This window comes from Dermacentor albipictus, chromosome 5 (genome assembly GCF_038994185.2).
Source record: "Dermacentor albipictus isolate Rhodes 1998 colony chromosome 5, USDA_Dalb.pri_finalv2, whole genome shotgun sequence".
NCBI classification, from domain to species: Eukaryota; Metazoa; Arthropoda; class Arachnida; order Ixodida; family Ixodidae; genus Dermacentor; species Dermacentor albipictus.
The window spans coordinates 164514138-164524180 of NC_091825.1; the positions used below are offsets into that span (position 1 = coordinate 164514138).

At 45.0% G+C, this 10043-nt stretch overlaps 1 long non-coding RNA gene across 3 annotated transcripts; it reads right to left on the reverse strand.

Annotated features, from left to right (window-relative positions):
* Window positions 1-6279: 6279 nt before the first annotated feature.
* On the reverse strand, window positions 6280-9279 carry LOC135917557 (uncharacterized). Of its 3 annotated transcripts, none has more exons than XR_010569322.2 (4): window positions 9232-9279; window positions 8032-8179; window positions 7714-7929; window positions 6280-7233 (listed from the first exon to the last, which is right to left on the reverse strand). It is a non-coding gene; the product is annotated as an uncharacterized lncRNA (long non-coding RNA). The 3 variants fall into 3 exon arrangements; XR_011514716.1 differs by adding an exon at window positions 7454-7528 and having other exon boundaries at window positions 7714-8179; XR_011514715.1 differs by having other exon boundaries at window positions 7714-8179.
* Between the last annotated feature and the right edge of the window lie 764 nt (window positions 9280-10043).

A 10043-nucleotide genomic window follows, 5' to 3' on the forward strand; every position in this document is an offset into this window, starting at 1 on the left:
CGCGTTCTGCTCCTCCCTCACAGTGGAACTATCAAAGGTGAAATATAACTTGAAGTCATATCTCATGACCCGTCGCCACGTTCATGAGCTTTTAGATCGTTCCCACTTCTCCGAGTATTGATTTTTAGTGACGCTTGCAGCGGCTCATGGAACTGTGCCACTTCCCCATCTTTGGTTTTCCGTGAGCGCAACAGAAGTGTAATCGATTGTGCGGGAAGTAAATAAAATGGAACAGTAAGTGAAGCAAGGCACGGCCGACACTTCCATTTCCTTAATTTAGGCAACCTTTATTCGTGATCTTCGAAGTATCGAGGTAAGTCTGGTGCACCGCTGTATGTGCGGAGATGACCTGCGCGCGAAGGAATAACCTGGACGCATGTTATTGCGCGCCTTCAAAAAACGCTCAGTGCGTCCATACATGGAATTCCGCTCTGTATAGACACTCGAGGCGCTCCAAGGCTCGTTAAACGCTTGCTTGCGGACTATTTATTTAAGATTATCTTGTCTTTCCAGTTAACATTATTCTTTCTCTCTCTCCCTATATCCGAAGGCGCTTCCACGCGAGCCCTGCAACGCTTGCCAAGGGGCTGCCCAGGGAGACGGCGACCATGCTTCACCGTATCTACAGTCGGCCTCAGCTTTGTGCAGAGCACGGGAATGGCGGCCTCCGGGTTGCTCCTGAGCCCGCCTGCGACGCATAACGGTAGCTTCTGGGCACATTTGGGCCCAGCAACTGCCAATAGACGTCGCTGGCTGGCTCCTGAGCGCCGGGAGGCCGCCGTTCCCGCACTCTACACAAGGGTGCGCCGGCTGTACTTATTGTATGTACTTGGGCCTAAAAGCAGTAGACGGGAATAAACCCGCGGACTCTTGAAGTTATTGGAATCGGATATAATGTAATATCATTTTGGGTATTCTACATATCAATAAATGATCTGCCACCAGGCTTTCGCCTCGAATGAGCCTGAAGTTTTCCATGAAATGGACGGTGTGATATTTTCTGCGAGAACCAATTAAAAATTTCTTTCAACGGCCGAATTCCCATAGCTTTTCGTTCGTAATTGCTTATTGGCCGACTGTCTTCGATGATACTTGTAACCTAGCCAAGAACGAAGAAACCAGGGGTGCTATAACGTAAAACTATTCCAAACTTTTCTATTCCAATTCTGCTATCAGCCTTCCTCGATTGGTAAAAAACTTCTTTCGACCACCTCCACTTCACCTGTCTGTCACGCGACGTCACGAAAACCGCGATACCTCCCCATCTGATATGATGTGTACACACTGATTATGCATGATTTGACAGAAAAATGAAAAATAGTTATTTCTGATTCGACCCCTTTTCGCCATTAGCCCTCGGCTATTGGTAAAAAGTTTTCGGGCTGCACCCACTTCACCTGCCTGTCACGCGACGTCACAAAACCGCAAGAACTCACCGCGTCAAAGTGACGTGTACGCGATAAAGATGCATTATTATGCCGAACAAAACTGAATAACCTTCGGAATAGCCGCAGGCTGCCCCATTCCGAAAGGAATAGAAGATGGCTGCCGCCGATGACTCAGACGCTGGCTACTCGCACCTGCCGGAGAGCATGGGTTTATTTGCGTATAGCAAAACTTCTTGCGTGGCCGTGTAACGTTTTCGAGCACTCTCGGCACGTTTACCACCTCATTCTGCCAACTCTTCTTTGCTGAGGGTCCGTTTTAGCGTCATTCTTGAGCTTCCGTTGCATGCCGCCGCGATTTTCGACCAGCCACCGCAGGGTAAATAAGGGAAAGCCGACCAATCGTAGACGCCGGCACCACCCTCTTCATCCGGTTATCGACTTTCAGTGCAGTGGCTCGCCCCCATCGAATGCTTCTCCACTTGAGCGTTCTCCTCGCCTCTTGTCAGGCCAATTATGTACGACAGGTCGCTCAGTGTAGGCAATGTTATTCGTTTTTCAAGCAAACAAAAGTGACCTCCTATGAACGAGGGGAGCGTTTGATTGGTCTGTTCAGACAACCCTGTGGGTGACCGCCCGGTGCTTGCGTTGGTGGTTACGCAAATTTGACGTCAGGATATTGGAATAGAAACATATTGGAATAGTTTTACGTTATAGGGCCCCAGGAAGGTGCTTCTGAAGACGAAGAAGTGTAGGGCCTTTTAGTAATAAGTCGAACACCAGTACTAAACTTTTACCGTCAAAGGCCTGGCACCCTCCCCTCTGTGGACAATCTGTGCAGCAGATGAGACCACTGATCATTATTTTTCTTTTTCTTGCCGCCGTTTTTCTTCTTTAAGGGAATACATTTTAGAAGCAACGTTCTGGCAACTTGGTTTAAATTTTTCCATCTTGAATATTCTTTCTCTAGGAGCCTCCTCTCTTGGAAACTTCAACAGGCATGATTGCTCAGCCGTGGAGGAATTCATAGCTGTTCCAAGGCAATTCTCTTAAATTCTTCCAACATTATTTTTGTCCATTTACACCTGACTCTTTTACCAATTTTTGCAATAACAGTATCTTCCTAATACCATCCAAATCTTGGCAGTGGGCTCGCGCCATTGTAGAAGGATATCCTATCTTTTAGCAATAACAATAAAGAGTGTGATGGCCGCCTTGTTGGCTTCGTCACTTGTTCTATTACAAGTTTGACTCAGTCGGATACGAAACCTTGTCCTGCTTGCTTGAGACGCTCCCATATTTCAATGGACAATGTGCACCGACATCACGGTTGTCCGCGATAAGCCGATGAATGGCGCACAGTACGTCTATGGTGAAGAGCGGTCCTGTTCGGGTGAGCACTGATCATATTCAACTATTGCTACTGCAATCTTGACTCCCTGAAGTCGAACACTGGCCAAGGCTTTCAACATTGCCATGAGTGATCCTCAGCATGACGAAGACGTTGCGAGTTCTCGCGAGTTTCGCGCTTCCACCACAGGCGTGCGCAGCAGTATGCACGCCGAAAGCATGGTAGTAAATATCCCTGCTTCTGCAGATTTACTGCGGTGCCGTTCATATACTGTGGAGGTGGACCGTAAGTGGCGCGTCGTCAACGTACGGGCGTCACCGCGTCACCGCAGCGATAGGCGTGTCGCTGTTCAGGCTGCTGAGACCTATCTGCGTGGGATTTCTATCAATGGCTGCCTTTAAAAGGCACAACACATCGAGCTGCGCTTCGTTTTGCCAGCAGTGCGCACGTCGAAAGCATGGCATTAAATTTCCCTGCTTTTGAAGGTAAGCGAATAATTTTGTTTACAGTTTACTTTGCGTACTGCTGCCAAACGTTAACACGATTTCAACCTTGTACGGTGGCTTGTAGTTTTTGAACATGTCAAAGGAACTCATGAAAGCACTTGACGACTTTAAGCGAGAAATGAGGCATGAACTGCGCTCTGTTAAGGAAAGCGTCTAGTTCTGCAGCGATACCTGCGACGAGACAAAAGTGATAAGCTCCGAAGGTAAAGCACTCAGAAAAGAAGTCAGTGAACTTTTGAAATGCAATGAAGATCTCAGAAAGGGAAACAGGCGTCTGACGCATAGAATTGACGGACTTGAACAATGGAGTCGTCTGAATAACTTGGAGATAAAAAAAGTGTGATTTCATCCGACAACCCCGAGGACACAGTAAGGAAAATTGGTGAGCTAATGGATGAGCCTGTCCTTGAGGCGGACATCGATACGTGCCACAGAGTACCAACTCGAAAGATTGATGACATGAATATGATTGTTAGATCTGTAAGGAGCGACAAGCTTCATGCTATTTTGTCTAAGGCCAGGAAACACGGGATTAAAATTTACAAACTCGGTTCGTTTGAAGAGGGTCCAGTTTTTGTTAATGAACACTTCTCTCAGGCCAACAAGCAGTTACACGGAGCTGCTATTGAACGTAAAAAGCAGGCGGGTGGAAGTTTGTCTGTACCTCTGGATGCAAGGCACTCGCGCGAAAGACTGAGACGGGGGATTTGCTAAAGGTTCGATATCTGATTTGAACAAGATTACTACATAAGGTGTGTTTCTATGGAAGTTATATTGTTGTTTTTGTCATGGATTCATCTATGATATGCCAATATTATACCAATGATAGTCTCACCTTAACTTATTGCTCGGACAGAGCTAGGTTTTCGGCAATTTATCTCAATGTCCGTAGCATGAAGAATAAGGAAGATTGGCTGAATTTGTTTTTTAATTCATTGAAAGTAAACTTTGATGCAATTCTATTTACAGGGACTTGGTTGGACACTAATGATGATCACGTTCCCCTCCCTGGTTACAATTATAATGGCCTAGTTAGATCGAGTAGCAGAGGTGGCGGGGTTGCAGTATACGTTAAAAAGTTGCTGTCCACATAGTGGAATAGAAGATTTTTCAATCATAACTCCAAATGTTTAATGTGTGATAGTAGCCCTGCCCCATACTATGGTTGCAACAGTATACAGACCACCTGCTGGCCACAGATTAGTTTTTGCGCTTTTTAGAAATTCTAATGGAATTCCTAACGCCTGCCAAGCTTCCGGTTGTTCTTATGGGTGATGTCAACATAAACCGAATTTCCGATGGTGATATAATACGGGAACTAAATAGCATTGTACATACATACGCCTGTTCGAACACTATATGGTTACCCACAAGGATAACTGCAACCCCTTCTAGTTTACTATATTCGCAACTCAAATCAACATTAGGGGGCGCTGCGAAGCCTGACCCGGTCTGGCTACACTGTGCAGTATGGCGGCTTTACGGAGGTCCCCGCGTACGCTTTCCTTGGTTAGGGAGCCACCCTACCTTGGTGATAACTTTAAGTTTGCTGTACTGCGATGTTAATTCGCGCTGTTTTGTGGGGGGAGAACGGGTAGTGGACGCCGAGCACCCCATTTTAGTCGGTACCAGTGGTACAAAGAGTAATTAAGTAGAAGTGGTCGCGCGTGTGTGTAAACCTCCGGCGTGACAGCGGACCCGCATGAGATTGTGGTGAGAATCGCCGACGCATTCCGGGACCCATCGATCGTGGAGGCAAAGTGTTCGTGCACTGCTGGATTGTCGCAAAAGTGCAAGCACATCTCGGCTGTTTCTCCTGGCACCTTATCCTGGAACATTTGGTGTAGTTGTCAGTCCCTTTAATGTTTCATCTCTACATTGCGTTTCAATGCTGTTCATATTGCAAAGATCGTAGTAAAGTGAAATGTTCATGTGCGTGCACCGTTGTAAGCAGAAGAGATCCTATTATGTGCCGAACTGCAACTTAGCTTCACCTTGTGCTGTGGCGCTTGGGGTTACCTATCACAATACATATCCTGCTTTTTTTTCTTTTTTTGCCGACATGACTGTTCGTTTCCTATGGCTCATACGTTATTGTTTCACAATTTTTGCTCGAGCAACTGCGTGATATCAGTGGCGACTCAGGCAGAATTCATGAAACCAACTTTTGTTGTCTTTGTTAGTGCCCTTCTTAAAGGGGCCCTGAAACTGGCATGCCGCATAATATAGATACCACGACCACCACAAGCTCTGTTCGCAGGACGATCAGACAGCCGTGTGTATTTATTGGTCTCTGTAAGTGATGTAGCTCCAGGCGTCCATCTCGCGTTTAGAGAGTGCCACACATGCCTGAACCACAAGTAGCAATGTGTAAAAAAAAAAAAAACTTGACCAGGACCTTGCTACCTTGCCATGCACCGTGTAGCTTCCAGCACACTAGCTGAGGCGAAAGGAGAAAGCAATGCATCAGTGCAATAACTACTAATTCCGCTTACAGTTCAATGATTCGAAAAATTTTTGCAGCAGGCGGTGTCCTTTTGTAGTGAGGTAACCATGATCAGTCGGAAGTGTTTAAGTGCCCCTTTAAGTATTTGTTAAGTGCTTTAAGTGCATGTTAAACTTTTATGTCACTTACTTTCCATTTATTGATATGTTGATAGTAAGGACAGCTCTATATGCTCTCTGGAGGTCAATAATTATCATTCACTGATGTTAAGTCTGCACAAGTGTCTCCCCATGTTGTATTACCAGTGGTTTAGTTATGCTTCCCAGGACAGCCATTTGCACTGTATTCAACAAACTGGGAAGAAGCATAAATTATGGTACATATACCAGCTGGGGTCATTTGAATCAAACCATTCTTTCAGAGTACTCAACTCTGGTGGCCAAACTTTTTAAATACTCATCGTATGCAGGTTTGACACTGTTCCATGTTACTTCTCATGTTCTGTTTGGCCAGATATACCCTCATATGCTAAAAAGTGCAACAAAAATGGGCTTGAGTAAAACGTATGAGGCAAGTACAGTGAACAAAATATTGAGTGCATGTGGTTTATTTTGTGAAAAAATACAAGTAAGGAAAGGGACAACAAACAGCCATTGAAGAATAACCACAACTCTATGCACACAGATCATAAGTGAACTGCAAATATCTCGGAATACCATAAGATGAAAACTTGCATCAGAATGCGTAGTGTAAATCAGCACTTCAATGAAGAATACAAGTTGCAAAAGAATGTGCATTGCTAATTTACAAAAAGTGTGTTGAAGTTGAAGTCTGCAGGTTTGGCCAATGCAAACAAGTGCAGCATGTAGATCACATGGCAACGACCGTGTCTGAAAAGTATGAAGCGGCTGAGTGGCATAAAAAATGCTGGATTTCCAAACAGAAGACCGCACTTACTCTCAAGGCCGCCACGCTTTGATGGAGCCAAGGTCACACGCACAAATGCCTCTATGCAATACAGGCTACTCGAATATCGCCAGCCATGACACGATTTTAGGTGATTCACCTAATGCCGAATATGCAAACGTGCCACTGGAATTCATCTTTTGGTGGCACAGCCACAGTTGCTTTTAAAATTTCACACATCAACTGAGCAGTCTCTGCAATTATGTTGCTACATGTAGTTAGAGAACAGTTAAAAAGGTGACTCAAGAATGCAGTGGAAATATGCTTCAATTTCACCAATGTCAATGCAATTGTTTTTACACATAACTGGTGCCGTCCTGAAAGTGGATGAATTTTTGTGTAGCACGTCACACGAGCATTCAGAACATCGAATGATGGCAGGCCTGTGAATGTATTTACGTTGCTACTATTTATCGTGTTCACAAACTTCTGTGGAAAAGTACCCGATGTCACTTGGGCAGCCTTGCTTTCTGTAAGCCTTGTCCGTGAAGCCATTTCTAGTAGGAAATTTGCCACGTCTTTTTCTTCTCTTGAGTACTCTGCCATTAATGTCCGGAGGCCAGGTTGGCAAGCACATTCCTGTCACAAAACAAAAGCAAGAGTTGTAATGTCTGACATATCTGACGCGAAATGCAGCTTCTTTTTGTCATTCCAATAATGCACGTCAATGTATTAAATTCAATGTTGGAAGTAGGAAAGCCAGGCTTTTTGCATCAGTTAATTTGCACCCATCACACACCACAATCCTTTCACGAAGTTAATCCAGAAAACATGCTGCCGGCTAGAAAAAATAAATTGCCATATTTGCTATGTCCTTGTCCCTTATGGTGTTTGCAAGGCTTTGGTCCATGCTGTTAGGGGATGGGAAATCGTCCTGCAATGTCAGACAGAGTTCAGTTCAAGAAACCAGTGGTTAAGCAATGTGTGCACAAGTTGCAATTAATGTGCACCCATCACACACCACGTGCTACAATGCTTTTACGATGTAAATCCAGAAAGCATGCCACCGTCTAGGTTAAGACAGCTACCACAACACATACATATACAAAAAGAAATTACCATATTTCCTTTGTCACTTATTTGGTCCATGCTGTTGCGGTCAGGGGATGGGAGATCGTCCTGCAATGTCAGAGTTTAATCCCAAGGAATTAGTGGTGAAGCAATGTGTGCACAAGTTGCAGGCAGCCAATTTACCATGGTGGTCGTGCTGACAGGTGCATGGGGCAACACCTTTGCTTCTAATGGGGAGGCAACAGTTTCTTTGCTTGATTCATTCTGTAATGCATTAAAAGGTGTTGACATCTATTGCATGCTTGTAGACATGGTGTATGTACCATAAGCATATAAGTGCTGCACCATGTAGTCAAATTAACTTACTCTGGCTGACCGATACACACGTCGGCGAAGTCTTGCCAGTGAAAGCTCTTTCATATGAGCATCCTTGTTCTCATCATAACATGACGTCCTTGGCAGGTTTTCAGTTGGTACTGCATTTTTTTCAGCCGCTGTCTTTGACATGCTACATCTGAAAAAATAAATGAATTGTTTATGCTTTAGTGTGCCTCAATATGGGCTGCACCCAGAATTTTTTTCTTTTTACCTCAGAAACAAGGCCACAATATTTATAAAAAAACATTTGCAAGGAAATGAAGCACGGTTTGAGTGTGCAAGGCTATGCAACGTTGTACACCGAATGTAGCATCTGCAAAACGTAGTTGAAAGCTGCTCATAACGCAAAGTACACAGGTGCAAACACCACCACATGACCGGAGTAGTTTTGCCACTGACTTGGGGATGATTTAATAACACAGATAAAGCTAGCTTAGGTACTAATACTGCACATACACATGCGACACGTCAGTAGATGGCGGACGCCGTAAATTTTCCTCGAAACTAGCAAACGCGTGTAAAATTGACATGTGGCTGTCGCGTAAGTGGCAAACTTCTGCAATGAATGTGATAGGCTCGCCGTCGGTGCGAAATACCAGTGTCATATGGCCACTCTTGAGCACGTCGGATATTCTCAAGTGCAAGTGGCAAATTCGTAATCAGTCGCGCTGGGAAGTGCCCGCGTGCAGTGCGCCTGTGCTGCAAGTTCACCCGCACCACGCATGATATTTATTCCGCTTTAGCATGCCACATACGTGGCACGTTTACACTCAACACTTCCCGAACTTGCTAGTACATCATTCGTAAACATTTGAATCTCCGACGCCCGTATAAGTTGCGCGAGACGTGCTGGGCATCAAAAGCCTCCCGAGTTACAGCCGGGTGTAGCCAACGAGCGCAGAGGTGACGTTGCTCGCAGAAACCGCTGTGAAGCGTCGAACATGAGCTCTAATTACAGCCAATGTGGTTAACGAGTGCAGAAGAGACGTTCCTCGGAGAAACCGCTGTGACAGGTCTCGAACCTGTGCTCGAATTTCGCGTTGCGGCTAACATATGCAGCAAATAATGCATAGCCCAATCGCCAGTGCCCGCAATGCGAAACGTGTTTACATAAGGTAACACAGCGACATGTATAATGGCCACGCACAATGGTCATGCATTAGGGTCGAGTTCACAATAGTGTCTCACCTGGTAAGGAGAAATTATCCCGTGCAAAATGCCGTGAGCAAACAGTCACTGTGAGCGTCACAGCCTTGCCGATGCGGAGGTTAGCGATCCACCTGGTTCTGCGGCTTCAGCCTTTCCACTCGGAGGGAAGTGCGTGAACGGAAATATCGCTGTCCTTCCATCTCGCTGGCACGCACCGAGGAACACAGCAGAACTGCTTGGCCGTTCGCTTTTTCTTTGCTAGCAGCTTCATTCTTCCGTCCGCGACAGCAGCCTCTACGGCACACACGGCGACTGGACCTCCGTATTTCGTTTCTCCCTACTGCCGCTAGGTGTCGCATGAATTGCTGGAGTTGCGAATATCTCCGTCACAAATGTATTATTTTCTGAAACTCTGTCTGGTGTGCTGATCAATAACATTAGTGACCATTTGCCTGTTTTCTGTTTTGTTCCTATTAGACTGCATAAGCCTAAATTGCCCGTCGTAACATATAAGTCTAGAGACATTAGTGAAGAGTCCTTGGATGAATTTAAATCACTGATTGACGATGCTTCTTGGGGTACCCTATGTTAGATGACCGATGTAAACGAAGCATACGAAGCTTTCCTTCAAAAATTTATTGGCTTGTATGATGAAGCCTTGCCGTTGAGATAAAGGAAAATGAAAAGTAAAAAGTATAGAAAACCATGGATAAATAAAACGTAGTATGAGAAAATTAAAAAGAGAAATGAAATGTACCATTGGTATATTGAAACTAGAAATCCTGATCTTTTTTCAGAATACAAAAAATATAGGAACAAACTAAACAAAGAACTGAAAACTGCTAAATCAA